The sequence below is a fragment of the Pelecanus crispus genome, chromosome 2 (genome assembly GCF_030463565.1).
Source record: "Pelecanus crispus isolate bPelCri1 chromosome 2, bPelCri1.pri, whole genome shotgun sequence".
Classification (NCBI taxonomy): Eukaryota; Metazoa; Chordata; class Aves; order Pelecaniformes; family Pelecanidae; genus Pelecanus; species Pelecanus crispus.
In genome coordinates, this window is record NC_134644.1 from 112,951,655 (window position 1) to 112,958,388 (window position 6,734).

Sequence of the window (6,734 nt, forward strand, 5' to 3'; positions counted from 1 at the left end):
GAGGTTGGTTTAGCCGCCCCTGGCCTCCCAGACTCGTCTGAGGTCAGTTAGAACGCAAGGGGACCCTCCTCTCTTCCAAATCGGATCGTAACATCTTTTAATTGGTGTCACGGACAGGATCCCTCGGAGGGAGAGTGTCATATTGTCCACTGGTTCTTGTTTCGTCTTGTTGTAAGTGAGACCTCCCAGGAACAAATAGGGGGCAGGATAGTGTGAAGTGTTCAGAATTTACGTGCTGCCTTCCTGGGAGGACTGCCCCCTTCATATCTGAGATATGAGTGACCAAGTAACTGCCCCTAAGGGCAAGGAAGTTCTGTTTGATTTTTTTGACAAATACAATGCCCGGCCTTCTGTGCCTGGCATAGATTGGGCACAGAACAGTTGGCACAATTTGCAGAGTGTCGTAGGCCGAATGGTTGCTCTGCGGGAGGACGCTCGGGTCCGCTCTGGGAAAGGGAAAGCCATTGTTTGTGCCGTGCTCAGCGGCAGCGGGGGCGAGAGACTGCCCTCATGCCACTGAATCTCAGACCATAGAATCTCTCCAAACCCTGGTTCAAACCCTGCGGGGACAAGCTGGCAAATTAAAAAAAAACAACTGAAAGAGGAAAAGGACCAGGTTAAAATTTTACAAGCTGCTCTTAAGGAGCAACTGCTTGTGAATGCCGTCTGTGAGGAGGCACCCCATCAAACTATTTACCCTATTAATGACCTGCAGGCAGTGAGAGAAAAATTAGAGAGACCAGAACCACCCTCGCTGCGACCCTTAGTTAAAACCAAATACAGTTACAAAGATGAGCAGGACCATTTTCCCCAAGTTACAACTAAAGAAATCCCCTACACTGCCACTGAATTGGTGAAATTGAAAAAGGATTTTGGCCGAACCCCAAAGGAATCAGAGACGGATTATGTGTGGAGAGTGTCACTATCAGGAGGGGATCAAATTTTGCTCAGTGAAAGGGAGGTGGAAGGATATTGGGGGCCAGGACTATTCTTAACTACCGGAGACCACCGAGCCCCCTGGTCTCCTACCCAGTGAGCGGCTTATTGGGCAGGAGGGTTGAACCCCCTGGAAAGGGGGGATCCTCTCGCAATTATGGGAACTATTGATCAATTGGTGGAAAGTGTGCAGAAAGCGGCTTGCCTGCAAATGATGTACGATTGGAAATTAGAACCTAGGCAGGAATCCCCAATGGTGATGCTGGTGGATCCCGAGCGAATGACTCCCCTTATAAGGGGACTCCCCGACTCATTAAAACCAATTGGGATTAAAATACAGGGAAAAATAGAGGCAGCTTTAGAGGGATTTGCTCCTGATCAGCCTCGCGGACCCCCAGATAGGAAAGTGTGGACTTGGGGTGAAGTAGCCCAAGAGTTAATCAATTATGGGCGCAAATATGGCCCCGTTGGCCCTTCAGCCACCAGAAATCTAAGGCGGGCCGAAGTTAAAATGGTCCCGCGCTCTGGTGATGCAAAAAAGCCGCCCCTCATAAAACCATCTCGGGGGAGGGACTTTCCAAAGAAGCGCAGTAGCTTGTGGGCAAAGGGCTGGCAAAAGGGGATCCCACGTGACGTAATGGATGGGCTGCCAACAGACAAGTTAAGCTGGTGATGGGGTAGCCTGATAAATCAGTAAACAGGGAAGCAGACTTTAAAGGTGCTATTACCCCTAGTGCACTTTCTGAGATTGATTCTTTAGGAATAAATGTCTCCCGAGACTCGGCGGAAGGTCAGTTAGAATGCAAGGGGACCCTCCTCTCATCCAACAGGTGGGGAAAAAGAAGACAGTTTTTTGTTGATCCAAGCCTTGTAGTATGAGACAACACAGCTATTATAACTCTCTACCAAATGAAGTTCACAGAGGAAGGTTGTCCAAATCTGTCATTGTGGATTGGTTTAACTACTAAATTTTTTCCTTATAAGCCATGGATACCCTGAAACTATGAAGCTATCACTTATCATTTTATGTGTATGGCAACCTCTCTGATGTCTGAAAGGGATTTTATGTCAATGAACTATGAAAAGAGCGAGGACTTTCAAGCAAATGGAAGTGTTCATGCAAATACAAATAATAAATACAACTAAGTATAAATGCTCCTCTGTCCTAAATACATTCATCTCTCAGTTGCTTTCATTCAAAGATTGGCCTGTACGCTGCTTTTTAGCAAGAGGATGTCTGCTGGAAGATTTAGTTTGTAAAGATGTAAATTCTTTGAGTTGCTTTTAGATGTAATAGTTTCTCTAACTTGGCTGATAGAGCTCTAGAAAGCTGACAGAGGAAAATAATTGTGAAAAAATTCCCCCAGGTATTGTCTTTCAAGATGAAATAATTTTTATAGTAATATATATATATATATTTTTCCAACTGCATAAGATGTAAAATTCAGTAGAAAAATGTTAATTGTGTATAAAATTTCCTCACAGCAGCAGTCTGCTGTCATTCAGTCAGTGCAGCAGAGAGTCTCAGTCATGCACAGAAGGTTAACAGATGCATTCAGCTCCATGGATCCTGCTACTGCCATGGCTAAAGGATGAACACACACAGGTATTCTGGACAGAGTGGTGCCATATCTGGAGAACAGGCAAATTTGGGGTGTAATGACTTGAAATTGACACACCAGGAGGACGAGATGTCATCCGAAGGTACCTGGACAAGCTGGAGAGGTGGGCCTGTGTGAACCTCATGAGGTTCAACAAGGCCAAGTGCAAGGTCCTGCACCTGGGTTGGGGCAACCCCCAATATCAATACAGGCTGGGGGATGAAGGGATTGAGAGCAGCCCTGCGGAGAAGGACTTGGGGGTACTGGTGGATGAAAAGCTGGACATGAGCTGGCAATGTGCGCTTGCAGCCCAGAAAGCCAATGGAATCCTGGGCTGCATCAAAAACAGCGTGGCCAGCAGGTCAAGGGAGGTGAGTCTGCCTCTCTACTCCTCTCTGGTGAGACCTCATCTGGAGTGCTGCGTCCAGCTCTGGGGCCCTCAGCACAAGAAGGACATGGGCCTGTTGGAGCGGGTCCAGAGGAGGGCCACCAAAATGATCCGAGGGCTGGAGCACCTCTCCTATGAGGCCAGGCTGAGAGAGTTGGGGTTGTTCAGCCTGGAGAAGAGAAGGCTGCAGGGAGACCTTATTGCGACCTTTCAATACTTAAAGGGGGCCTACAGAAAAGATGGGGGCCATCTTTTTAGCAAGGCCTGTTGTGACAGGACAAGGAATAATGGATTTAAACTAAAGAAGAATAGATTTAGACTGGATATAAGAAAGAAATTTTTTACAGTGAGGGTGGTGAAGCACTGGAACAGGTTGCCCAGAGAGGTGGTAGAGGCCCCATCCCTGGCAACATTCAAGGTCAGGTTGGCTGGGGCTCTGAGCAACCTGCTCTAGTTAAAGCTGTCCCTGCTCACTGCAGGGGGGTTGGGCTAGATGACCTCTAAAGGTCCCTTCCAACCCAAAGCATTCTGTGATTCCATGATTCTATGAAATTATTTGGGAATCTGTATTCAAAGTCAAGGGGTGGAAGTATTAAATAGTTTACCTTCATGTTATTTTGGTTATATAGAAGAGCTAAGTAGCTTTAGCTTATTTTTCCTGTTTGTTTTGTTTCAGTAGAACAACTAGCAGTACTAAGAGTACTAGTAAATAATACTAATAGTACTAATAAAAGTAAGGTATAAGAAGTGCTGAACTTGTGGAGGATAATTTTCTGTTAATTTCAAAGCCTGTGATTTATTGACCAAGTTTTTGTTAAAAAGTTTAGTTCTACTCAATTTAGTCTTGAGTTTGAAAATGAACTATAATAGGGCTAAGGCACTGATGACCTTCCTTTCACAAGCATAGATGCATACATATAACTGTATATTGGAGCTAAAATCTCCTGCATACAAATTTTTAAAAGTTGCGAGATTATAGTATCTCTTGTAATACAAGGAATTATTTGACTTCTCTGCAGTGGAGTATTGCCTCAGCAGTTAACCTCGTCTTAAAATTGTAGAACGTATTTTAAAGCAGATAATAGAGAGTGTACTTTTTTGTTGTTGTTGTTATCAGTTCATTTTAAAGCACTTCAGAGCTAAGAACATGGAAATTTCCAGCAATACAGACTGGATATAGTGCAAATTGTTTGTCATCTTAGGACTCAGGTGTGAATAAGACAAAATTTTACAACCTGTACTTAACACAGCTAGATTTTTCTGCATTAATCAAAAAATGGAAGAAGCAAACTTAATTTGGATTCCAAATTTTAAGATGATTTGCTAAGCTTTTATGTGAGCACAATGGTTTTGTCAAGAACTTAAAGTGTAAACTGTAGCTGATAAACACCTATTATTATCCTCAAAAAAAGGAATTCTTAATGAGAGGTCTGAGCACTGCCCCATTATTTAGCACAATGTTGTGTTTGATTAAAAGATAATGACATTAGGCAAATAACGATTTGGATTTGAGTTGCTATTACAAATCAGGATACCTGTCTTATAAATCTGTGTTAAGTGCACTTAAGTAACATAAAGTTTAAGATAGTAAGCATTATCTTCGTCTGTCTCACTGGGACTGGAAAGTGCATTTAAAATACAGCAACTGGTTAATTATTTGACCGAGTCCTATGTGATGTAATGCTACTATTCACCACATGGCTTAATAAATCCCTAGTAAATAAAGTGTGAATGCTAAATAAATCCCTAGTAAATAAAGTGCGAATGCTATATCTGAGAGAGAGCGAAGTAAGAGCATTTTAATTCTAAACCATATGCCTCAGATATTAAAAGAAAGAAAATTAGTAAGTGGTTCATGAAATTAGATTGTAAGAAAATAATTATTTGATACAGTATGTTACAGAAATGCCCTGTATTGAGAATTTTTATGGCACAAAGTTGATTGAAATAATTACTAAAGAGAAAAAAGATAACATAAGCACTTGTGTATTTTTATTGTGCTTTAACAGAACACATCCTCTGTGCTGATTCAGAAGTCCAAGGGACTTGAGAGGCAGGACCAAGATGTGTATTTTTGTCTAAAACAAACATTTTGAGGAATAACACTACAATATTAAAGTATTTAGAGTTTGAATGTGAAAGACCTGAAAATCAAGCCTCATCAAAACATTGGACTAAGTTATTAGGGAGGAAATAATTGACATCCTGTCATGGACATTCCTGGTTTCCAAGATCAGAATACAATGATGCTCAAATAGCCTCTTTTAATGAAGAAATTCTGACATCTAATTTTCAATGGCTGGTAGATTGTACATACTCTCAAAAGAGTAAAGATTTAGGTTGAAAATACTTGATTTACCATTAAGAAAATCTGCCTGAGCTTTTTTGCAAATGCAGAACTTGTACTCTAATTTTTGACCTTGGCTAACATCTGTTGATGTTAAAATCCACATTTCTAAGTTTGCTGGAGAAAGGATTTTGCATTAAAAATGAGTCTTACTTCATTTCATGTTATTTATTCCTAAGTTTATTACACTGAGCATCAAACTCTTCCTTTGACAGATTGTCACTGGGAATATTTCTCCTTTTAAAGAGTCTAAAAAATTTTAATTTGTGTAATATGCAAGTGACAATGTTAGTTGTCTGGCTTTTTGTAATTGCTTTGGTATCTGGTCTTTCACTCTGGAAATGTTACTTTATAGTTTATGACCATATGACTAAAACCCCAAGAAGTAATAGCATAACAGTTCAAAGCCTTCCTGCGTGCAAATTGCCCCCCACCCACGCATTTGTAGGGGTTAGGCCCGGGCTGGGGTCCAGCCTGGTGCAGCTGCATAGCCATGAAGCAGAGCTGTGTGCGAGTTGCTGAGAGAGGTGAGGTCCTCCCTGGCTTTGCTCCGGGCTTGCTTTGAAGCTGCAGCTCTTGCCCTTGGTCTTGCCTGAGCTAGGTGGCAGGTACCCCTGAGACTCCTACCTCCCCATTCCTGACACTGACCACCACCCATGGGCTGACATCCCAGACTGGTTTCAGCCCATTCCCATCCCCACGTCCCTGTCCAGACATCCAGGGGCTGTGAGCTCCTTGCTCAGGAGCTGTGGGACCAGCTCCATGCTGGTAAGTTCCCTGCCCTGCTGGAAGTGCTGTCACACTCAGCCCTTGGCTCACCTCCCTGACAAGCATGCTGACCTTCATACAGAGTTTTAATTCCTCCCATTTTCTCCTAGAACAGACTTTGCCAAATATTCCCTTGGACAGTCTGCTTTTATTTCAGGCCTGGCATCATGTGCAACAACCTGCTGACATATAAGATCACATTAGGTGTTCTTCTTCCTCAACTAATTCACAGTTTGATATGGCTCCTACAGATGTCAAGTGTCCTAAGTCCTGCTGGATTCAGTGGAGCGGGAAGAAACCTGTGGAATTACAGGGGATGAGCTTGGTGTGGATGAAGGGGGTATGAAATCTAATAATAACATTGGAACACCTGAAAAATTGTATGCTAACTGTAATATTCATTACCTATATTTCAGCAAGGCTTTCACAATACATCTTTTTTCTTTTTTTTCATTAGCAATGTATCATGTATATAGTAAGTATTTATTACAGTCTCTCTCTGGGCTGAAATTATCTTTCAGAATGAAATACAAATGATTTATTGACACAGAAATATACTAATTACTGACAAAATCCCTGGAAAATTGGGATAACATAGAGCTTTGGCAATGAGATGTTAGCACCCCTACCTCCAATAAATTTTTAACTTTTGTGAGTGCCTGTGGAGAATAAATATCTGTCACAGACTTACTCA

At 42.2% G+C, this 6,734-nt stretch overlaps 1 pseudogene; it reads left to right on the top strand.

Moving 5' to 3' along the window:
* The first annotated feature begins 274 nt into the window (after window positions 1-274).
* Window positions 275-1,609, top strand: LOC104026903 (uncharacterized; annotated as a pseudogene).
* The last annotated feature ends 5,125 nt before the right edge of the window (window positions 1,610-6,734 follow it).